Raw genomic sequence first — 24,699 nt, 5'->3', positions numbered from 1 at the left:
ACAATTAATTTCAAATATAATTCATAAAACCTTGCATAATTATAATTTAAATTTCTTCAATTCTCTGATCAGATACTATGACACTCTATTTATCCTTCTGCTCACCCGTAAATCCAAGCCATAGCCAATCTAAGTCATCCTGTAACTCTGAGAAGAAAAAGAAAGATGAAGGGGTGTGAGCTTTACAGCCCAGTAAGAATTCCCATATCACATTGATATAGTAATATAGTCTGAAAATAAGAATAAGCAATAAAATATAAAATCTCATATTCAATGTCCAGAATAATGCAAATATTTATAAATTTTCTGTTTTGTCAAAATAGATGCATCATCATATGTTAACAGGTAAAACACTTTTGTTCAACAATTATTTCATGTCTTATCTTTCATTTCTCCTTTCATAATCACATGATTTTTAACCTTTTCTTTCTGGTTCTGGACTATCCAATTCTATACCTCAGTCATCATCCGGATCGAATCCACTTAAAAAGTCTTTCAAGACTGTCCCAGGATGAGCTCCTGGCCGGCTGTCCCACGTACCAAAGCCCGTGAGAGGCTGTCCCAGGCATAAGCTCCTGGCGGGCTGTCCCAGGCATGAGCTCCTGGCCGGCTGATCCACCTGTAAGCCAGTGGGGGCTGTCCCAGGCATAAGCTCCTGGCGGGCTGTCTCAGGCATAAGCACCTGGCCGGCTGTTCCACATGACAAGGCTAGTCCATACCATATATCTCTTTCTTTTCATTTAATCATTATGTGTTGATTTCATCAATCAATTCTGTCTTGCATTATGATCAATTCAGATATGTCATATCCATATAATCATGCCATCAATCTCTGATACATATATATTGACATAACATACTCATGCTCAAAATCAAATAACAGTATCTCAGGTATAATAAATTCATCGATCTCAAATCCGACGATGCAAAACCAACGATGCAAGACCAACAGCAAAATAGCATATATATAATAGTGATCATGTACAGGGATTCTTACCTTTATCGGTGACTGATCCAAGCACAGAAATCAATATTCTTCTTTGATTTATGAATTTTTTTAACAAAATATTCCACTCGATATCATTTGCAGACAATCATCTCTTCATAACCTTGATCAATATAAAAAATCACATATATGGAGAAAATTACCGATAATTGATCCTAATACACAGATCGAGGACCTCTCTTAGGATTAACCAAAATTAGGACTTATCTATGTATTTGGATCTTCCACTGATCCATAAGACTTTCAGAGAGAGAAAATTCATGAAGAGAGAGAAAATTCTAGAGAGAGAAAGTAGAGAGAGAAAGTGGAGAGAGAAATCTTCGTATTCTTCTGATGAGGCAATCATGGTCAAGATCATCAGAGGTCCTATCAGGGTGACTTAATATGAATCAAGTGTTACAAATTTCAAATAGGATTGGATTGGGATCAGACCTACTGCACGAATTTCAGAGCAACCTCAATTCATCATATTTTTAATTCAAATATATCCTAGGGTCTGTGATGCAATCAGAGAGAGAGTAGAAAGATTCTAGAGAGATAAAATCCACAAAAAGAGAAAAAGATCTAGAGAGAGAAAATAGAGAGAGAATCTAGAGAGAGAAATTGGAGAGAGAAGGTAGAGAGAGGAGAGAGAGAAAAAGTTTCTCTTTTCTTTTTTTTTTTATTTTATTTTTTATTTTCCTCTTTCTTTTTTTTTCTTTTCTTTTCTTTTTCCTTTTTCTTTTCTTTTTCTTTTTCCTTTTTCTTTTTCCTTTTTCTTTTCTTTTCTTCTTCTTCTTCTTTCTTCTTCTTTTCTTTTCCCGCGGCCTCCCTTGGCTGAAACAGGGGAGGACCGTGAGGTCCCCCCCCTCGGTGGCTCGGGCTCCGGCGGCTTGGCCGGAGATCCGACAACGGCGGCCGACCATGCAAGCTGGCCGGCGGCTAGGTTTGGCCGACGAGCTTTCTCCCTTTTTTTTTTTTTTCGAAAAACAGGGGATCCGTCCCCTTTCTTCATGATTTCCGGCCATTGGCCGATCGCCGGCGATCGAGATTTTCAGGGAAGGAAGAGAGGGAGATGGGGGTCCGGTCTCGGGAATGGGACGCCGCAACCGGCGGCGCCGGTGGCCGAAAAAGAGAAGAGAGGATCCGGCCGAAACAGAGTAAAACAGGGGTTTACCTTGTTCATGGATTTTCCGGCGATCCTGGCGGCCGGCGAGGGTGCATGAGGCCATGGAAAAGAGAGGAAAGAAGAGAGGAAGGAGAAGACGGGTTTACCTCCGACTCCGGTGAGGTCTCCGACGAGTATTTGAGATGAACACGATGAGGACATCCGCGGCTTCAACGGAAAAATTCGAGAAACATAAAAGAAAAATCCGGTGCTCGTCGTGACCAACTTTAGAGGGAAGGAGAGGGGGTTTTATAGGGTGTAGGGGAGGTCGAATCCGCCTCGGATTCAACCTCTCCACCGGTGATTTGGGTGGAAGAAGACTCCCAGCGGGAGTCTTCTTCATTCTCTTTTTTTTTTTTTTTTTTTTTAATGCTTTGGGCTTTTTGGGCTGATTTGGGCCGGGGTATTACAATCGTATAATCAATTCTAGTCAGATCAATATTGCTCTCATACAACTGGTTGAAGAGCTTAAGACGGTCAGCACAACCGATCTCCTAGAAGCACCGGAAAAAACACATAGTGAAACCATCCGGCCCGGACTTTTATCCTCCTTGAAGCTAAGCATAGCATCATGCTTTTCCTTCAATGAGAACGGCACATCAAGAACATCCAATGATGACAATGTAGAGGAAGAGGGGCAGAGAAGACCACACGGGATTGTCAATACAAGTTCTTCCAGCGTCATCAAAAATTTCTTTAAAAAACTCCACAAACAATTCTTAGATATACAGAAACCTGTTAGGAAGAAATCTTATATTATAAATAAATTTTAGAGATAGAAACCTGTTAGGAAGAAATCCATCGCCTTCAACCCCCAGCTCTCTACTCCATTATGCACCTTGCACTCCCAACTTCTACAGACCGACCTTCACCACTGGTGCTAATGCAATCCCATTAGGTAGAAACCAGTATACCGGCCATCTCCCATTTCACCTTCATCCACACTCACGTCGACCTGCACCGTCTCATCCTTCCCATGGCCTTTTCCTCAAGCCTCTGTTGAAAGTCGTCGGACGCCAGCGACTTGGATAGAGAAACCGCATCTTCCACAGTGTGAGGCCTCTGCGTCGACCTTTAGTGGGTTTCAATGGGGTACTAAGTAAGGATTATTCCTTCTCTAGAGATAGCTTCAGGAATCTAGCAACGATCGGGTCAGATTTTCCCCATCAAAACCCTAAAAGCAGATACCACTGGAAAACGTTACCTTCCCAAAAGGGTTGCTACGGCATGTCGCCTTCTTCGGATCAGCTGAGGAGAAGGTATTCTACTGAGAGAGGTCTTCGTCCAAGCAAATTGACCAGAGAGGGCGACACCTCTGTTCGGGCAGTACGAAGATCATCCCACCTTTAACTGGGGAAAATGCCATCCCCCTGGGTGATCTTCGAGACCTGAAGCGTAAACATCATCACCGGTTTTGTGCTTTCCCATCATCATGGAGTGGGTTTGCAGCTCAAAAAAGCTTTGTGTCCGCACCTACCTTTCAGAGAGCGCGTGCCTACGCAGAAGCTCTTCAACAATCTCCCGCCGAACGACGAGATCTCTACTCCGCCGCTCACACAATTCCTCTGACGGCTCTCTGTGCTCGAGGCAAGGGTGCTACGCGGTGCTTTCAGGTTCAGAATAATATAACTCGGTCTTCTTCTCTCGCCCCTTTAAAATAGGCTGAGTTGCTATAAAGATCATTTTCGATCTGCCTATAGAAACCCGATCAGGTGTTTCAAGTGTTTGTTCTATGGTTCTCCTTTGTCAACGCACAGATCATCTTCCATATTTGGTTCACTTATATTTGGCCTCTTATCAACGTCTAGCTCAAATTATATATTTGGTCTCTCCCTACTTAGCATGAAATTTGAAATGCTTGTTCTGTAATAGCTGGCCTCCTTAGCATGAAATTTAAAATCTTGTTATACATGGCCTAAACTACAATAGCATGTAATTTGAATTCTTATCATAGCTGGCCTAGACTATAATAGCATGTAATTTGAATTTCTGTAATAGCGGGTCTAGATTACAATTGTAATTTAAATATTACTATCAGAGGACAATGAAATAATAAGAGAAAAAAATTATCTTTATCATGGTATCAGAGTGTTGAAGCTCCAACGAGCATTTCTTCTCCCTCCTTTGGTGCTTTCTCATGGCCACCGGTTCATCTATCTCCACCTCCTCTAGTCCCTCTCCTTCCTCTCCACCTAACACAATGACCCCTCTCACCTTCCCATTGGCGTAGTATTTTTTATCTATCAAGTTAAATGCGTCCAACTTTCTGATTTGGAGAAAGCAAATCACTCCTTTTTTAAAGGGTCAGGGTCTGTTTGGGGTTCTCGATGGCTGTCACCCACAGCCCACTGATCCTGTTGCCGCTGTTGCCTGACAACAACAAGATGCTCAACTCATAAGTCTTCTTGTTGCTTCATTATCTGAAGACCTTGTTCCTCTTCTCCTTGACAAAGAGATCAGCTTTGAGTGTTGGAGCACTCTTCATGAAGCCTTTGGTTCGATATCTCCTATCCGACTTATGTCTCTGCATCTAGAGTTGCAGAATCTTCGTCAAAAATCAGATGAAATAGTCACTTCTCTTCTTCGACGTGCAAAAGCTGTGGCAATGAATTTGCTACATCTATTAATGCCCTTAAGCCAACCAAATTTAATCTCCATGTGTTGCGTGCTCTATGTGATGATTTGCAAGATGTGGTCCCTAGTATTCTCAATCGTCACACCCCTCCAACCTATACTAAACTTCATAGGCTCTTACTTAGCCATGAAAGCATGCGAGCATTTAGAAAATTATCCATTGCTGATGCAGTCCCTTCTACCAATCCAATCGCCAATACCGTTCAGCGGTCCCCCCATTTCTCTAGTAACCCTGGGTCCTCTGCTGGTCATGGCTTTACTCGAGGTCGTGGGGGGTGTGGCCGATTTGGTCAAGATCGTGGTCATTTTGGTCCTCCTGGTGGTCATGGTTCTCAATGATGCTCCTTTTGTAATTACAGCAACCACTCTAATGCAAATAGCTTCTATCACCCGTAGCAACCCTACTCACACTTTTTCTCTCCATAACCCAATGCCAATTTCTCATATTCACCATACTCAAATCCAAATCCATCTTACCATCACCCTAATCAACCACTTCTCCCTGCCCCTCACACCTCCACTGCCCTCATCTGGTATACCAATACAGGTGCATCTCACCATGTCACTCCTGATATTCATTCTATGTCGTCCTATGATGAGTATACTGATTCTGATCAGGTGCATGTAGGCAATGGTAAGAGGCTACACATATCACATATTGGTCATGGTTTTCTTTCCTCCCCTCACTCTTCTCTTTCTTGTTAGTTATCTAACATTTGACATGTGCCCTCTATTTCCAAAAATTTACTTTCCGTACAACAATTTGCAAAAGATAACAATATCTTTTTTGAATTTCACCCATCTCATTTTTTTGTGAAGGATCGAACCACCAAGACCACAGTGTTATTTGGTCCGAGTAAAGGAGGATTATACACTCTTCGATCCTATCCTTCTTTGTTTGCATCTATTCATGTAGCTGAGAACACCACTCTTGATGGCTGGCATAACCATTTGAGCCATCCCCATTATCGCTTGCTTCGCTCTATGGTGAAAAATAATAATCTTCCCTGCAAATCTACACATCTTCATCCTCTTTGTCCATCATGTCAGTTAGGCAAGTCTAGTAAGTTGTATTTATCTCCATTCCATCATCGCAGTCAGTTTCCCTTAGATCTTATTTATAATGATGTTTGGGGTCCTTCCCCTACTCCATCTTTGTTAAGACACTACTACTATATAATTTTTGTTGATGATCAAAGCAAATTTATTTAGTTTTATCCATTAATGCACAAATCTGATGTATTTTCTACTTTCTTACAATTTCAAGCTTTGGATGAACGACAGTTCTCGCGCACTATCAAATCCATCCAAACTGACTGGGGAGAGGAGTTTCACTCTCTTCCTCATTTTTAGTAAAATTGATATTACCCATTGTGTGGTTGCTCCTCACACACATGAGCAGCAGGGGGCTATCGAATGCCGTCACTGTCATATTACAAAGACCGGCCTCTCTCTTCTTGGTCATGGGTCTGTGCCCATGTTGTACTGGCACTATACCTTTGAAACGATTGTCTTTCTCACTAATAGGATGCCATCCAAAATAACTAGTGGTATGTCCCCCTTTGAACTTGTTTACAACAAACCACCATCTTATATTTTCCTATAAATTTTTGGATGTCTATGCTATCTCTATCTTCATCCTTATAATCACTATAAAATAGAGTACCGATCTCAATCGTGTGTGTTTCTCATCTACAGTCTCCCTTATAGTGCCTATCGATGTCTCGATTTGACAACAAATCATATATATATCGTTAGGCCTGTTTGCTTTGACGAATCTACCTATCCTTTTCAATCTCAATCCCTATTAAATCTTCAATCGCAACCATCTCCCCCTTCCCCACCTGGGGTGTTACATCTCTTCAACCTTTACAAAAGGCTACCCCACCACTAGCATCCATCCCTCCACCAGTTCTCCATTCTCCTTTATCGATAGTATCTCCTCACTCTAGCATTAACAATTCTACACCTGTTCGAACCAAGTCACTTACTGACCTCTATTGCAACCCTTTATCAGCAACATCCTCCCTTCCTACAACTTCCCCAATAGCTGATTCCCAGCTAGATATGCCCTCCTCTGACCCACTTGCTCAAACCACCCGTACCCTTCCCATGGTGCTTCGATCCTAGCCAAACCAGCCATCTGCCCTCACCACCATTATCCTCACCAAGGAACCTACTTATTTTACACAGGCATCAAAACACCCTGAGTGGTGTGCTGCAATGACTAAAAAATTTAATGCTCTAGTTGGCAACGATACATGTCTCTTGTACCATGTTCATCTCACCAATAAATTTGGTTGGGTGTAAATGGGTATACAGAATCAAGCGAAAGGCTGATGGCTCTCTTGAGCGCTACAAAGCGTGCTTAGTGGCTAAGGGGTTCCACCAATAACTTGACCTCAACTACAATGAGACATTCAGCTCGATTATCAAGTCTACCACAGTTTGGGCTGTTCTAAGTCTTGCAATCTCTCAGGATTGGTCCATCCGATAATTAGATGTTCACAATACATTTCTACATGGCAACCTGACAGAAAAAGTCTACATATCTCAACCACTAGATTTTGAAGACCGCAACCATCCAGATTACGTCTGTCATCTTCACAAATCTCTATATGGGTTAAAACAAGCACCCCATGCCTGGTTTCATCATCTCTCTCAGTTTCTTCTTGGATTGGGGTTGGTTGCCAGCAAGATCGATCCTTCATTATTATTTTGAGAACGATCTCTCATATGATCTGTGTGCTCATCTATGTTGATGATATTTTGGTAACTAGCAGTGACTCCAATCAAGTCTTTCTACTCCTTCGTCAGCTAGCTATAGAATTTTTCATTAAGGATCTTGGTGATCTTCATTTTTTCTTAGGAATTGAAGCTGTTTGAAACTCTACCGATTTCTTATTATCTCAAACCCGCTACATTAGAGATCTACTTTCCAAGGCAGGGATGGTTGACTGTAAACTTGTTCAGACCCTAATGGCTACACCATAGGTTTCTAATTCAAGGAGTGCTCCCCATCTGGACTACACAGTATCGCTCCATTGTTGGAGCTCTTCAATATGTCACTCTAATACACCCAGATGTTTCCTTTGTAGTGAATAAAGTATGTCAATTTATGCATCTTCTAGTACTGATCATTGGGTTATGGTCAAGCGAATCTTAGGTACCTTAAAGCAATAACTGATCATGGGTTACAGATTAGCCGATCGACCTGTCACTCTCTCCAAGCCTTTTCTGATGCAGATTGGGCAGGTAGTGGGACTGATCTGCGCTCCACTGGGGGTTATGCAATTTTTTTCGACCCCAACCTCATTTCTTGGGCATCTCGCAAATAAAAGATAGTTGCTCGCTCTTCGATAGAGTCTTAATACAAGGCTTTAGCTAATGCATCAGTTGAACTAATCTGGCTTATGTCTTTATTTCAGGAGCTAGGCCATTGTTTCTATAGTCTCCCAATTCTACGGTGCGATAGTATTGGGACCACTTATCTCTCGACCAATCCTATTTTTCATGCTCGTATAAAACATGTCAAGATTGATTTTTATTTTGTTCGTGAACGTGTTGCACAACGTCAACTATCTATTCGGTTCATTTCCACCCAAGATCAGCTTGCCGATATTCTCACCAAGCCTTTGGGTACCCATATTTTAGATTCCTATGGGACAAGCTGAAGATTCATGGTCACGAATCTCCAACTTGAGGGGGTGTGTCAACGCACAAATCATCTTCCATATTTGGTTCACTTATATGTAGCCTCTTATCAATGCATAGCTCAAATTATATATTTGGTCCTCCTTACTTAGCATGAAATTTGAAATGCTTCTCCTGTAATAGCTGGCCTCCTTAGCATGAAATTTGAAATCTTGTCATGACTGGCCTAAACTATAATAGCATGTAATTTGGATTCTCGTCATAGCTGGCCTAGACTACAATAACATGTAATTTGAATTCCTATAATAGCTGGTCTAGATTACAATTGTAATCTATATATTTCTATCAAAGGACAATGAAATAATACAAGAAAAGAAATTATCTTTATCACCCTTTAAAATTAATTTTGTCTCAGAACAGGTTCCGCCTGGTTCAGCCTCCTCGGTGGGAAGCCCTGAAAATGATGATAAAGATTGGGACTATTGGTTTGGGCCAGGTGATAAGTCCCCGTCGCCGAGACACAAGAAGCGACCAGCTGATCAGCCATCCAGCTCTTCCTCCAGAAGGCAGGCCCCTCGGCCCAAGATGGAGACAGGTCCGGAACTTGCTCTGGAACCTAACCAGCATCTAGTCAGCCATCAAAACGCAACATTCAAGGATTCGGTATGGACTAGCCGTTGGCTGCTCAGTCTATACCACTCATTCATCCTTAGACCAGATTCATGGAGCCAACCAGCTATTATCATCACACTAGGACTCAGCTGTCAACAGGTAGGGTGGATAGGTTTCGATTCAAATTCAAACTCCACTGTGCTGATTTCTCTGTCTTCAGGGACAAAGATGGAACATTTGGTGAAGTCTCCTGCAGGTATACTTGAGGGCCTAAAGTTCCTAGAGCCTTTAGATATATGCTCCGAAAGTGGCAGTCAACTCAACCTTTTAACCACTGAGATCAAGAAGCAAGGTGAGGTTCAATCTCAACAAACAGTGCCAATCAATCAAGTTTTTGCTAGACTTCTACCGGCGACTCATGGAGCAGAGGACCAACAATATCAGCAACCTCCCAACATAGATCCGCCCCACAAGCTTTCCCATGCGAAGAGGGATGTCACTATGCCAGCCAAGCGGAGTGCCCGATTACGGTCGAAAAAAATCAAATCAAGGGGCTAATTGAAGACTCGTTAAGGGAGGCAGATATCCTGTTCCTGAATTCTTTGACAGCAGCTCAAATTTCCGAACTGGGGAAGAAATGCGGAATGATATTTGAGCCTTGGCATCAGAAGAATCCTATCGAACAATTACAAGCTATGGAGATCCAACGCTGTGGAAAGGCTACTGATCGGGTTTCAGTTCCAGCAGCCAAATGAAAATCAGCAACAACCTTATCATCTGCAGCTTGTTAACTTTTTGTATGCGCTGTTATCTTTCGATGCACCAAATCCAAATTTTGTACTCTGCATATGCTCATGACCCGCATGTACTGTATCACACATGGTGCTTCCTTTGCTGGGAATCCAGAACCTATCTGCAGTCTAATGTAAAGTCAAGTTCTACTTCAGTTATGCATATCCTCTTCAAACTTAAACAACAGAACGTACTCTTGGGATGTCAGCTAGTTTGTTTATTGACGTATACAGATGATGCTTAGTTGGAACACTTGGGGAATTGGTCGACCAAAGAAAAAGCGAACGATCAGAGAAATTGATGGAAATTTAACAAGTAGAGAAATCAAGCAAAATATGTGAAAGTGCAGCGAACAAATCAAACACAGAAACACCAAGATTTACGTGGAAAACCTCCTCAATATGAGGAGTAAAAACCACGGCCCGACACCCACAACTTCCACTATAATCAAATAATGGGAATGCACAAGATTCCTCTCTAGTTATCAACAACCAGAGGCATACATCAACTTCTCAACACAATAAATCATCAAGAATCAATATTCTTGGCAGCCACAAACATCTAATGATGCAACAAGTGAAGTTGAGAAGATATTACCAGAAAATAGAAAAATTCTGAAGAAAACGGCAAGCAGAAACCAAAGAAAAAGGACTCCAATTCCGATCTTCACCGTCCAGATTGAAGAACCAGGTGTCGAGAATATGCAGACCAAATTTCAGTTTGATCCAACGGTGAACGAATTCCCGGCAACCACTTTTGCGAAGGCTGCACAAAAAATCTGAAAAAGGAACGATCTCTCTTTTTGCCGTCTTATGTTTCTGATCTTCAAAACCTCTTTTTCTCCGTGGGTGCTCTCCAAAATTACCTTTTTTAAACACTAGGGTTTCTTTTGGAGCAAAATAAAAATGAGTCATCAATATGGGTTTTGACCCATATAGGCTTTGGGCCATTCTCCACATAGGAGAGACCCAACCCAACAAATCTCCCCCTCTCGACTATGTGGAGAGGGTCGTCATCCCAGCAATATGACGACAAGCTTTGATCTTCTCTGATGGTAATGCCTTTGTCAACATATCCGAACCATTATGATCAGTGGATACTCTCTCAAGTAGTAACAACTTAGCATTCAATACATCTCTAATCCAATGGTACCTCACATCAATATGTTTCGATCTCGAGTGAAAAGTAGAGTTCTTAGCAAGGTGAATAGCACTTTGACTATCACAGAATAGGACATATCGATCTTGCTTGAAGCCTAGTTCCTGAAGAAATTTCTTCATCCATAGCAACTCCTTGCAAGCTTCAGTAGCTGCAATAAACTCTGCCTCTGTGGTAGAAAGTGCAACACATTTTTGCAATCTTAATTGCCAAGCCACAGCTCCCCCTGAAAAAGTGATCAAGTAGCCTGAGGTAGACTTGCGAGAATCAACATCCCCAGCCATGTCTGCATCTGTGTAACCAACTAACACAGGTTTCTCACTTCCAAAACAAAGACTCAGACTAGAAGTACCCCGCAAATATCTCATAATCCACTTCACCGCATTCCAATGGTCTCTCCTTGGATTTGAAAGAAAACGGCTTACCATGCCAACTGCATGAGCTATGTCTGGCCTCGTACATACCATTGCATACATCAAACTACCTACTGCTGAACTATAAGGCACACTTTGCATATCTTCTTTTTCTTCATCAGTAGAAGGACTTTGTTTACTACTCAATCTAGTAGCAATAGAGAAAGGAGAGCTAACCGCTTTGGCTTTATCCATTTTGAATCTTTGAAGAACCTTTTCAATGTATTTTTCTTGTGATAAATACAGTTTCTTTGTAGTTCTTTCCCTAGTGATCCTCATGCCAAGAATTTGCTTAGCAGGCCCTAAGTCTTTCATGGCAAAGAACTTGCACAACTGTTTCTTCAGGCCATCAATTCTAGAAGCATTCCTACCAACAATTAACATGTCATCAACATAGAGTAAAAGAATAATAAAATCAGCATCAGAGAATTTTTGCACAAAAACACAATGATCAGTGGTAGTTTTTGTGTAGCCTTGCTCCCTCATAACTGACTCAAATTTTTTGTACCATTGTCTGGGTGCTTGCTTCAAACCATAAAGACTTTTGTTCAACTTGCATACAAAATCTTCTTTTCCTTTTACTCTAAAACCCTCAGGCTGTTCCATGTAGATCTCCTCCTCCAAATCACCATGGAGAAAAGCAGTTTTTACATCCATCTGCTCAATCTCCAAATCAAGACTAGCAGCTAAGCCAAGAACAACCCGAATAGATGACATTTTCACAACAGGAGAAAATATTTCTTCAAAATCAATTCCTTTTCTCTGACTGAATCCTTTAACCACCAATCTGGCTTTGTACCGTGGATGAGAGTTATGTTCTTCATGTTTAACTCTATAAACCCACTTATTTTTTTAGAGCCTTCTTGTCTTTAGGCAATTTCACTAGCCCATATGTATTATTCTCATGCAAGGAATTCATTTCATCTTGCATGGCCTCAATCCACTCCTTTTTCTGCTCACTATCTACAGCCTCTTCAAAACTCTCAGGTTCTCCTCCATCAGTCAATAAGACATATTCATCAGTGGAATACCTAGTAGATGGCTGTCGTATTCTAGTAGATTTTCTGAGTGGCATTGTTGGAGAGGTTTCTATCACTGCTGGCTGATCATGATCATTATCATCTGTCTCATTGTTTACAGGCTCATCTGCATTTTGTTCAAGGACTGGTGTGGAAGGGACTATCTCTAAATCAATCAAATTATCAGTGTATTGTGGCACTGATTTCTCAGTCTTGTCAATATCCTGTATTGTCTGGTTCTCTATAAACACAGCATCACGACTTCTAATGAGTTTCTTGCCAATAAGATCATAAAACCTATAACCAAACTCATCCTGACCATAACCCACAAAAATACACTGTTTTGTCTTCACATCGAGCTTGGATCTCTCATCTTTGGGAATATGCACAAATGCCTTGCATCCAAAGACCCGCAAATGATTATAAAAAACATCCTTGCCTGTCCAAACTCTGTTGGGTACATCAAACTGCAAAGGAACACATGGTGAGAGATTTAATACATGAACAACAGTGTTTAAAGCTTCTCCCCAAAAGGATCTAGGTAACTTTGCTTGTGAAAGCAAACATCTGACTCTTTCAATCAATGTTTTGTTCATTCTCTCGGCCAACCCATTCAACTGTGGTGTCTTTGGTGGTGTTTTCTGATGCCGAATACCTTGCTGTTTGCAATATTCATCAAATGGCCCTGAATATTCACCCCCATTATCTGTACGGATACATTTCAACTTTTTTCCTGTCTCTCTCTCAACTGAAGCTTGAAACTGTTTGAAGACATCTAATACTTGATCTTTATGCTTCAAAGTATAAGCCCACAACTTTCTTGAATGGTCATCAATGAAAGTAGCAAAGTAAAGTAAACCACCAAGTGTACTTGTCTTCATAGGACCACACAAGTCAGAATGCACCAAGTCAAGTATGTTCTGCTGTCTAGAAGAAGGATGTGACTTGAAAGACACTCTATTCTGTTTTCCTGCTAAGCAGTGAGAACACTTCTGCAAATGTGTACTCATCATACCAGATAATAGATTCTTCTTGACCAATAAAGCCATTCCCTTCTCACTCATATGACTAAGTCTTTAATGCCACAACTCTGTTTCACTCATATTCTCTACTGCATTAACAACATCTTTGGAGAGCCTTGCGTGCAACAAATACAAAGTGGAAGACTTCTTGCCTCTAGCCACAACCATAGCACCTTTGGTGAGTTTCCACTGGCCATTGGAGAAAATATTACAAAAACCATCATCATCCAGTTTACTTGCTGAAATCAAATTCAAACGGATGTCTGGAACATGCTTCACATGCTTGAGAACTAATCTGGTACCATTGTTTGTTTCTAAGCAAACATCTCCAATGCCAATAACTTTAGCAACACCGTCATTACCCATCTTCACAACCCCAAAGTCACCGGCCGTGTAAGATGTAAAGAACTCCTTTCGAAAAGTAATATGTGTCGAAGCACCACTATCAATCACCCAACTAGTTTCGTCATATGCTAAGTTGACAATATCACTGTCATAAACAAGAAGAAAATCTTCGGTAGTGGTGGCAACTCGTCCTTCATTGTTGTTATCATCATTATTTTTTTCTTTATCTTTATTATTTTTGTTCTCTCGCTTTAACTGTCTGCAAAATCTTTTGATGTGCCCTTTCTTACCACAATGATAGCACTCAATATTTGCAAACTTATTTCTGGACTTGCTTCTGCTACCTTCTTTATTCTTCGGCCCACGGCTCTTACTTCTCCCCCTGGTCTCAGCAACTAGAACATCTGACTGTGAAGAGGAATATTGTGACTTTCTTCTCATCTCTTCATTCAAAACACTACTTTTAGCCATATCCATTGTGATCACACCATTAGGAGCTGAGTTAGATAACGACGTTCTAAACGTCTCCCATGAGTCCGGTAGTGTACCAAGAAGCCATAAGCCCTGCACTTCCTCATCAAATCTAATACCCATAGCAGCTAGTTGATTTATGATTCCCTGAAAGGTGTTCAGATGATCTGTCATGGGGGTATTATCTCTATATTTCAAAGCCATCATCTGCTTGATTAAATACAGCTTATTATTTCCAGTCCTCCCTGCATATAACTGCTCAAGCTTAGTCCACAAAGTTCGTGCATGTGTCTCTCCAATAATGTGGTTCAATACATTATCATCAACCCACTGTCTGATGTATCCACATACTTGTCTATGTATCAAGTTCCACTCTTCATCAGTTTTATCAACAGGTTTTTCAGAAGCAAAAATAGGTAAGTGGTATCCTTTCACATAAAGAACATCCTCCATTTTTGATTTCCAAACAGCATAATTAGATCCATTCAAATTGATCATTCTACTTGAATTAACTTCCATTGTTCGACACAGGACAACAAATCAACGAACCTGGCTCTGATACCACTTTGATGGAAATTTAACAAGTAGAGAAACCAAGCAAAATATGTGAAAGATGCAGCGAACAAATCAAACACAGAAACACCAAGATTTACGTGGAAAACCTCCTCAATATGAGGAGTAAAAACCACGGCCCGACACCCACAACTTCCACTATAATCAAATAATGGGAATGCACAAGATTCCTCTCTAGTTATCAACAACCAGAGGCATACATCAACTTCTCAACACAATAAATCATCAAGAATCAATATTCTTGGCAGCCACAAACATCTAATGATGCAACAAGTGAAGTTGAGAAGATATTACCAGAAAATAGAAAAATTCTGAAGAAAACGGCAAGCAGAAACCAAAGAAAAAGGACTCCAATTCCGATCTTCACCGTCCAGATTGAAGAACCAGGTGTCGAGAATATGCAGACCAAATTTCAGTTTGATCCAACGGTGAACGAATTCCCGGCAACCACTTTTGCGAAGGCTGCACAAAAAATCTGAAAAAGGAACGATCTCTCTTTTTGCCGTCTTATGTTTCTGATCTTCAAAACCTCTTTTTCTCCGTGGGTGCTCTCCAAAATTACCTTTTTTAAACACTAGGGTTTCTTTTGGAGCAAAATAAAAATGAGTCATCAATATGGGTTTTGACCCATATAGGCTTTGGGCCATTCTCCACATAGGAGAGACCCAACCCAACAGAAATCATCAAGCAGACGAACTGCTCCGTAATTTGCATACAAGAAACTAAACAAAATCAAATGAACAACAGGCTGCAGAGATTGATTTGTGGCCCTAAATTAGAAGCTTGGATTTCATTAGATGCTTCAGGAGCAGCAGGAGGTTTATAAACTAGCTGGAATCCAAATGACTTTGAGGGAAGTCTTATTTACAAGGGCAGTCATTCTCTTTCCATTACTCTCAGATGTAACTCCTCTCCCTTCACGTTTATGCTATCTAACATTTATGGACCACACAGTCATAGTGAACGCCAAGAATTATTTGCAGAGCTTTGCAAACTAAGAGAAAACAACACACCACCTTGGGCCTTGATAGGGGATTTCAATGCAGTCAGGTTTTTATCTGAGCGAAAAGGATCAACTTACTCTAAACGTACGAGCAGAATCTTCAACAGCTTCATCAATTCACAGGCGCTAATGGAACTAAAGCCCCTAAATAGGCACTTTACGTGGTCCAACTTCAGGGAGGAGCCCTCACTAAAAAAATTAGATCGCTGCTTCGTCTCAATTGAATGGCTCAACAAATTTCCCTTGTCCATACTATGATCGCTGCGCAGATATACATCCGATCGTATGCTCTTGAAATCAGTTGCAAATATACCAAGGTAACATTCTTTCAATTAAATCTTTCAGATTTGAGAACTTTTGGACCACTTTTGCAGGGTTTGATAGCATGATACGCTCCTGGTGGGAATTGGAACCGAATTACGAAGACATAACCGCGACCATTGTCAGAAAACTCCGATCAATCAGGGCGAAACTCAGAGTATGGAATCGAACCAGAGTGGCTAACATTCTTGCGAAGAAAAATGAAATATTACACAACATTGACCACCTTGATACGGAAGAAGAAACACGGAATCTACAAGCAGCAGAACTTCATGATTGGGAAAATTTAAAAACGAGACTGTGGTGATCAGCTGTTGCATCAGGAGGAAATACTTTGGAAGCCAAGATCTCACATCCAGTGGTTCAACTGTGGCGATCGTAATACGAAATTTTTTCATATGTGGGTCAGTAACAGAAAACGGAAGAACCTTATACCAGAACTAAGACAGGGAGACACCATTCTAGTGGACCAGGAGAAAATACAGAGCAGCTTTCGCGACTATTACCTAAATTTGGTGGGTAACCCAGCAGAACCCTGCATACTTGCCGATTGGAAATCATTATATCCCAACGGACCACTGGACTTATCAGAATTGGATGCTTCCTTTAGAGAAGAAGAAATCAAAAAAGCAGTGTTTCAAATAGCATCTAACAAAGCACCAGGACCGGATGGTTTCTCCTTTCTATTCCATCAGCGGTATTGGGAAATCATCAAAATAGACCTGATTAAATTCTTCCAGAGTTTCTATGATCATCAAACCGCACTGGATAGAATAAATTACTCATACATTACCCTTATTCCAAAGAAAGATTCAAAGTGCACAGTCAGAGATTATCAATCGATCAGCCTTGTAAACGGCATTGCTAAGATCCTCTCTGAAGTTCTTTCAAACAGACTAGCTAGCAAGCTGGATAGTCTGATCTCACCCAACCAGTCTGCATTCATAAAAGGCCGAAATATTGCAGACATGTTTGCAGCAGCAAAAGAAATGGTATCATAGGTACACAGATCAAATGATCAAGGAATAATATATAAATTGGATTTCGAAAAAGCATTTTACAATGTAGCTTGGCCATTTTTACTAGACCTACTCAGTGCAAGAGGATTCATTGTTAGATGGCAGCATTGGATACAGGAACTCATCACCACAGCCAAATCCTCCATTATCGTTAATGGTAATGTGGGGAAATCCTTTAGACACCATAGAGGTCTCCGACAAGGAGACCCTTATCGCCACAACTGTTTAACCTGGTCGCAGATGTATTATACCAAATCCTAAGGTTAGCAGCAAACAACAAAGTTCTCAAAGGCATTGGTGAGCAAAGGATCACCGGTCCATTTCAGAGCTTGCAATTTGCAGACGACACATTAATCTTCTGTATTGCGCAACAGAGACATATCCAATCCCTAAAGTTTATATTATATTCCTGTGAACTGCTCTCAGGATTAAAGATCAACTTTGCTAAATCCACTGTACTTGGACTGGAGTTGACACAAACCAGGAGAAACCATATTGCCGCCACCCTTGGAAGCACAACCTCAGAATTTCCACTGAAATATTTGGGAATGCCATTACACTGCAAAAGGCTGAAGACGCCAGATTGGCTACCTCTAATTGAGAAAATCAAGAAAAAATTCGCTACCTGGAAGGGTAAATTATTATCTCTAGCTGGTAGAGTAACACTCATCAATTCTGTAATTTGCCCAACAGTGGTGTTTTGGATGTCCAATTTTTCATTGCCATCAGGGATTGTCAAACAAATAGACAAATTACTCAAGTGGACATCGGTGTGTCATCCAAGAGATTATGGAGGTATGGGGATCACTGATGTTGGTGCAGAATTCCGTCGAAGTCGGAGAAGCTGGAGCTAGGATGACCGCGGCCACCGCCGGGACCTGCAAAGAAAGTCTAAACCGGAGTTGGGGGTGCTCCGGCAAGACCCTCCGATGCTCAAGTCAGTACTCTGCTTCAACAGAAATGGAGTGCTCGAGCAAAAATTTTGGCAGAGTTTCGAGATAGAGTTACCAGCTTAGAGAAGAACGTGTCTGGGGGTTTCTTATTTATAGATGGAAGGTGTAACTGACCGACAGCGACGTCTGTAACCGTCTGGTAGTGGACCGCTCAGAGCCGCGTGGAGTTTGTTACGGAGAGTAGTGGCGTCAGGGGTCGTTCAGGGCCACTTGGAGCTTGTTGAGGAGAGTGGAGTGGTGTCCGTTGTCGGGACTTGCCAGAGAGTGGTGGAGCTGCATGAAATCCATTGCAGGGAGTGGAGCAAGAGGGCGGCTCTTATCGCGACTCGTCAGAGAGTGGTGGAGCTGCATGAAATTCGTTGCAGGGAGTGGAGCAGGAGGGCGGCTCTTGTCATGACTTGTCAGAGAGCTCGGATCCGTCGGCTGGAGCTCGACTGGGACATCTGATGGAGCGGAATGGCTCTTTATTGTTGGTTTGGGAGAAGCTCGGATGTCCCCGAAGCTGCTGACGAGTCTATTGTTGTCGGATAGCTTAGGCACTGATACTACAGGTGGGAGTCACCTGTTGTAGAAACTCGGATAGAGACTTTCCGTTGGCGAAGCTCGGTAGGAATCCGATTGCTAGAGAAGTCCATCTGGGATTCGCCTGATGTGAGAAGTCGCCTGAAGATGATCCATTGGGGAAGTTCGATTTTATGAAGGATCTGGTGGAGGGTCGACCGGTGATGGACTTCGGATGGCGTTGGGGAGGTTCAACAGACATCGGAGGCAATCGGTCATTGTAGGAATCCAGCTGCTGGAGCCCGATCATCGTAGAAGCTCATCCAATATCCAACCGCTATGGAGGTTCGGTCGAAGTCTGGTTCTTGTAGAAGGCTGAAAGGAGACCGCTTATTGTAGAAGCTCGGTCGAAGGTCAGTTGTCGTGGAAGCTCGGAGTAGCGACCTGACCGATGAGTCCTGTCCCATTGTAGAAGCTCGGTCGAAGATTGATTGTCGCGGGACCTGACTACGAAGAAGCTTGGCTGAAGTCTACCTATAATGGAAGTTCGGAAGGAATATGTTTACAGCAGAGGCTCGGATGGGATTTGCTTACAGTAGGGATCCGAGGTAGGCCGTCTGCTGTAAGGGTTCGGAGTAGACTGCTTGCAGCAGGAGTTCGGGGCAGACCACTCATAGTGGAAGTTCGGAGTAGGCCGCTTGCGGTATAAGTTTGGCTATCGTAGGAGCTCGACTGGAATCCTGTAGGTGGTCGACTGCCGTAGAAACGTGGAAGGAGCCTGGTTACTGTAGAAATCTCATTGTCGGGGAAGCTCGGATGCTGACGAAGCCTGAAAGAAGTTCGGGGGGAGTCGATTGCTGTAGAAGGATGGCTAATAGTGAGGCTCAGGGGGCCTTTGGGGCGGCCCAATGGGTGAACACTAAGGCCCATCATCGAAGAACTCCGGACGGCCAAGAGAGTTCGGAGAGGCATCACGTACAAGGTCGGAAGCCGGAGGAGCCCCGAAGGATCAGTCCTCTGCAAACTTTGGTCGGGGGGCACTTTATACCCAACACCGGTCCCCCTACTTTCGAGTTCGGATTTCGAACGAAGGAAGTACAGAGAATTTCTCACGACCGAAGCTGCTCTCCTCGATTTTCGTACTCAGTGGTTGCCAGATATTTTGACGCTCGGTACGCTGGTACTGGAGCCTTTTCGGAAAAGGTTTCTTCTTTTTGGGATTTTCGTTGGGGCATGGCTCTAGGTACGGTGCAATAATTATTTTGTTAGCTGCTAGCCATTTTCAACAGCCTATCAAAGTGAGTGGGACATGAGACAGGTACAAGCCGGTCAGAGGAGATCCGCGATCATAACCGCTCCAGGTCCTGTTGCCTATTTAAACACGTCTTCCTCCTTAGGGGTTTCACCCTTCCTGAGAGAGTCCTTCGGTCCCTTCTTCTTCCCCGAGAGCTCCAGCCTCCTCTAGCATCCTTCTCGACCTTAGGCATCCTCCAAATCTCCCATCATCCTTGCCGCCCTCCCGCACTCCCCAGGCCAACCTAGGTTAGTCTTGGAACTTCTCGCTGTCTTTCTTTTTTTTTTTGTGCCCTGTTCGTTTAGCTTCCTTAAGGGCCTGTTCGCTATTTTTCTGATTTTTTTGAGATTTTGTAGCTTTCGTTCGATCCAAAATATCTTCCGATATCTCCTCTTCTAGTAGTTCTAGGAGTTCGTCAGCTCCAGTTCCCTATAGTACTGGTACCGTAGACGAACCCATAGCTAGGACCAAACCTTGTCCGACCTTTGCGCCGAACACCATCCCTGACTCCTTGACTCCGGATGAACTCTCACTGATAAGGATTCAGTATGGAGTTCCTCCGAAGTACGAGCTGAAGCTTTCCGGGCCATCTGACCGGGCTAGCGCCCCTCCTCCCAGTCGCTTCTGTTTGTACCAGGAGGCCTTCCGTGTCGGACTTCGGCTCCCGCTGCCGCCCTTTGTTGTTGCTCTCTTTCATTTTCTGAACATTTCTCTAACTTTCGTTGTGCCGAACTCCTTTAGATTTTTGATAGGGTTTCTTTTCCTTTGTAGTTTAGTCAAAGTTCGACCGACTATTTCTTTGTTTAGGAGCTTCTACACCTTCAAATGCCATCCCTCGATAAGAGATTGGTGATACTTCTCCCCCCAGTTCGGTAGAAAAGGGTTACTGAAAGGCACCCCCTCTTCCGTCCATAACTGGAAGGAGAGGTTCTTCTACATCCGATGCCCAACCTTAGAGCTAGGGTTACCCCCATGGGGTTCTCTGAGGGATTCCGCCCGCTGGGCCTCTAGCCTGGAAAGGGACGACCTCGAGGCCTATCGAGCTCCCCTCCTCCCCGAACTTCTGAAGGAGCAACTTTTGTTCAACGTCGGCCTGTGCCCCCTTAACCCTGTCGGTACCTCTCCCTTTGCTTCTTTTTTTTTTTATAGTACTTCCCCTTCTTCTTATTCCATCTTGAAGCCATGCTGATCTTCTTTTATCGCAGACATGGATGCAAGCGTGGCTCGGAGGTTAGCCCAGGGTCTCAAGACCCACAAGAGAAAGGATGCCTCAACTTTAGGTTCGATGAAGAAAGCCAAGACAGAGGGGACAAGCTCAGTCGCGTCTGCTCCGACGCCCGTCGCCGTCGAAGTCCCCTCCGATGCCGAACCTGAAGTTCCCCGAACCCTTTCACAGAGCCCCCCGGTCGAGGGTCCCATTTCGAAGGTTCGTCCCGAGGGGGCACCTGGGGCCGAAGGGAGGAAGAGAAAGAAGACCCTAGCCCAGAGGAGTCGCAGTCGCAGGGCTGCTGTCGAGGGGGTCGGCGGCTCCGAGGAAGACCTGGGGGAAAATTCCTTCAACAACAGGGACTTGATAAAGAGGCTGATCGAAGGGTGCATCCTGTCCGAGGTCGTCGAGAGGATCGTCCTCATCGATCCCGAACTGCGGGTCTGGGATTCCCTAGGATCCTTCCTCAAAGTAGGTTAACTCACCCTTTTTCCTCCTTGCCTCTTTATTCGACTTATTCTTCAGCCTTTATATTGACTCCCCGACCTTTCGTGCAGATCGGGCACCAGCTGGTCGCCAAAATCGAGGCGGTGAAGATCGCCAAGAGGGAGGCAGCTCGGGTAGAGGAGGGCCACCTAGCTGGGGCCGCTCACCTCGAGGAGAAGATCACCGAGGTCCTTAGTCTCCAGAAGGTGCTGAAAAGGAGGGACAGACTTCATCCGACCTGAGGACCGCCTTGGAGGAGGAGAGAGGGAAGGCTGAGACTGAAATCTCCGGACTGAGGGCGTAGGTTTTCGAGCTAAGGTGCAGGCTTCCGAGCTGAAGGTGCAGGTTTTCGAGCTGAAAGTGCGGATTTCATCCCTGACTTCGGAGGCAGGGGCCGAGCGGTGGAGGAGTTCAAAGCCTCCTCCGAGATGGAGGATCTAAGGTCCAGTTCGGTCAGGATGCATTCATCAAGGATTTTGAACTCTGTCAAGAGAGGGTGGCTGGGAAGTTTCCCGAGTTAGATTTCGGCTTCCTGAACGAGGCATCCGATGATGAAGCTGGACCATCCGAAGCCGCTGTCGTCCTCCTCCAGCCGGACCTCGTCGACTGCTGCGGTCGCCGCTGACGATCTTTGGGGATGCCGAGCCCCTCTACTTCTGCCCAGAGGTTCGAAACCTCTAGCTTTGTATTTCTCCTTTGTGGTGATATATACATTTCTTTTGTTCTCTTGTACTTGAAACTTATTTGATCAATGAAGCTGGATTCATCTTTACGGAGGGTCCCTCCCCCTCTTTTCGTATTCTTTTCCTTCTTTTTGTCCTCTTGCATTGATTTGAGTCATGGCACTCTTGTCTTCCAACAACAGTGTCCTGTCAAAGCTCTTCCCCTATCAGAGGGTATTCCCATGAAGTCGATGATACGAGACCTCCAAAGGAAAGTTCGTCGGTTGACAGGGAAATCTAAAAAGCTGGAAGACGAACTCCACCGGCTGAGGAAGAGCCACTCAGAAGTTACTGCGAAGGCTATTGCCTTCAGGACCTCCACAAAAAGGGGCTCATGGAATTCACCTGGAAGAAGGCCGACTTCATGACGGAGCTCGAGGAACTCTGGAAGTGTGCCAGCGATCGATCTTGGGTCAGGCTTCCAAGATCAGCTCTCTCAAGATCGATCTGGCGGCTGCACGGGAGAAGATCGGCCAGCTGGAAGGAAGCTCGTCTAGCTCACAGTCCAAGCCGACCACGATCGAGACTGATCAAAGAAGTTCTCCGACCTTCAGAAGCAGCTGCAGGATGCTGAGGCGAACTATAAGCCTATCGAGTCGACTGGAGTGGGCAGGTAGAGGACTACTGAAGGAAGCTCCAGACGGTGACCGATGAAGTAGCCCACCTTCGGAGGCAGTTGTCTGGGAGAGTCCAGCCTGCCTCTGCACGAGGCTCCGATGAGCTCTGCTCCTTGAGGAAGACTATGGCGGAATTGTCTGTGGCCCTTGGGTGGGGGGAGGTCGAACTGCAGCGGCTGAAGATTCAGCTAGTCCACGAGCAGCAGGCGGTCAAGGATGCCGAGGCAGAGTTTGAGGTCCTGAGGAGGAGGCTTCGAGAGTCAGAGGACGAGCGCCGGTGGTTCCACCGGATGTTCCAGGATATGCTGCTGAAAAAGAGGAAACTAGAAGAGGAAGTCGAAGATTTAAGGCAATCCATAGCAAGGGCCGGAACTGAGAGCTCGAAGTCAGAAGAAACTGGGCTTCCTTAGAGCCTCTTCTTCTTCTTTCTTTTTCCTCTTCTTTTTTTTGGCCTTTAAGGCTTTGTAATGCATACTTCACCAATAAATGTGAATGAAATCGTTTATTACCTTGCCCATTCTGGTATTGAATGGTTGTTTACCAAACTCCATTTGTCTTCCATCTTGTTTGGCATCGACGTAGTTTGTAATCCCTTGCTGATTCTTGCGTTGATTCGTCGTTCATCGAACTTCTTCTGTCTTCCGTCTTGTTCGTTGCCGACATAGTTTGAAGATTCCTGGTTGCCGCCGTGTCGATTTTCCTTAGGGACTAGAGATTTTCGACAAGATTTTCTCTCTCATCGGGACGAGGTCCCTTGTGCCTTTGATGTGGTTCATTTTTCACCTATCGCCGATGTAGTTCATCACCTTTTCTTTTCGTCTCCCCTTTTCTTCTGTGTTTGAGTGAGGGTCTTCCCTCTGCTCTTGATGGGCCGTGAGAGTGTGGAGGAGCCATTGAGGAAGTTTTTCTCCTAGTCGATCAATCGAGTCTTTGTTTGCGTCGGGACGAGGTCCTTCCCTCATTCCCGACAGTCGGTTTCAGCTCGTGTCAGGATGAGGTTCTCCTCCTGTTCCTGACAAGGCTGTGGGGGCACATAAGGGCCGTTGTGAGGGCCTCTCCCCTCATCTGATCTTTAGGAAATCGGATCTTCGACTTTGCTCACGTTAGGATGAGGTTCTCCTCCTGTTCCTAACAAGACTGTGGGGGCACATAAGGGCCGTTGTAAGGGCCTCTCCCCCCATCCGATCTTTAGGAAACTGGGCCTTCGATTTGCTCATGTTAGGATGAGGTTCTCCTCCTGTTCCTAACAAGGCTGTGGGAGCACATAAGGGCCGTTGTAAGGGCTTCTCCCCCCATCCGGTCTTTAGAAAACGGGCCTTCGACTTTGCTCATGTTAGGATGAGGTTCTCCTCCTGTTTCTAACAAACTGTGGGGGCACATAAGGGCCGTTGTAAGGGCCTCTCCCCCATCTGATCTTTAAGAAATCGAGCCTTCGACTTTGCTCATGTTAGGATGAGGTTCTCTCCTGTTCCTAACAAGGCTGTGGGGGCACATAAGGCCATTGTAAGGGCCTCTCCCCCCATCCGATCTTTAGAAAACTCGACCTTCGACTTTGCTCATGTTAGGACGAGGTTCTCCTCCTGTTCCTAACACGCTTAGTTTCTTTGTATGGGGGAGTTATCTCCCATCGTTGTAAGCTCATACCAAAAGAAATAATACACAAATATGAAGAGAATTTTCATTCAGGGCAAAGTTATTGGTAATACATTCATAGATTTTTCAAACTCTAT

At 43.9% G+C, this 24,699-nt stretch overlaps 1 protein-coding gene and 1 long non-coding RNA gene across 2 annotated transcripts in view; both read left to right on the top strand.

The window, feature by feature from the left end:
• The window catches only part of LOC105037798 (uncharacterized), a 147,534-nt gene that overhangs the window by 46,426 nt on the left and 76,409 nt on the right, over positions 1 to 24,699 (top strand).
• Positions 8,905 to 9,898, top strand: LOC140852553 (uncharacterized). Its single transcript, XR_012135439.1, has 2 exons — positions 8,905 to 9,212; positions 9,274 to 9,898. It is a non-coding gene; the product is annotated as an uncharacterized lncRNA (long non-coding RNA).

The sequence above is a fragment of the Elaeis guineensis genome, chromosome 11, assembly GCF_000442705.2.
Source record: "Elaeis guineensis isolate ETL-2024a chromosome 11, EG11, whole genome shotgun sequence".
In the NCBI taxonomy this organism is placed as follows: Eukaryota; Viridiplantae; Streptophyta; class Magnoliopsida; order Arecales; family Arecaceae; genus Elaeis; species Elaeis guineensis.
The sequence above is the reverse complement of the archived record's forward strand: the minus strand, read 5'-3'. Positions and strand labels throughout refer to the sequence as shown.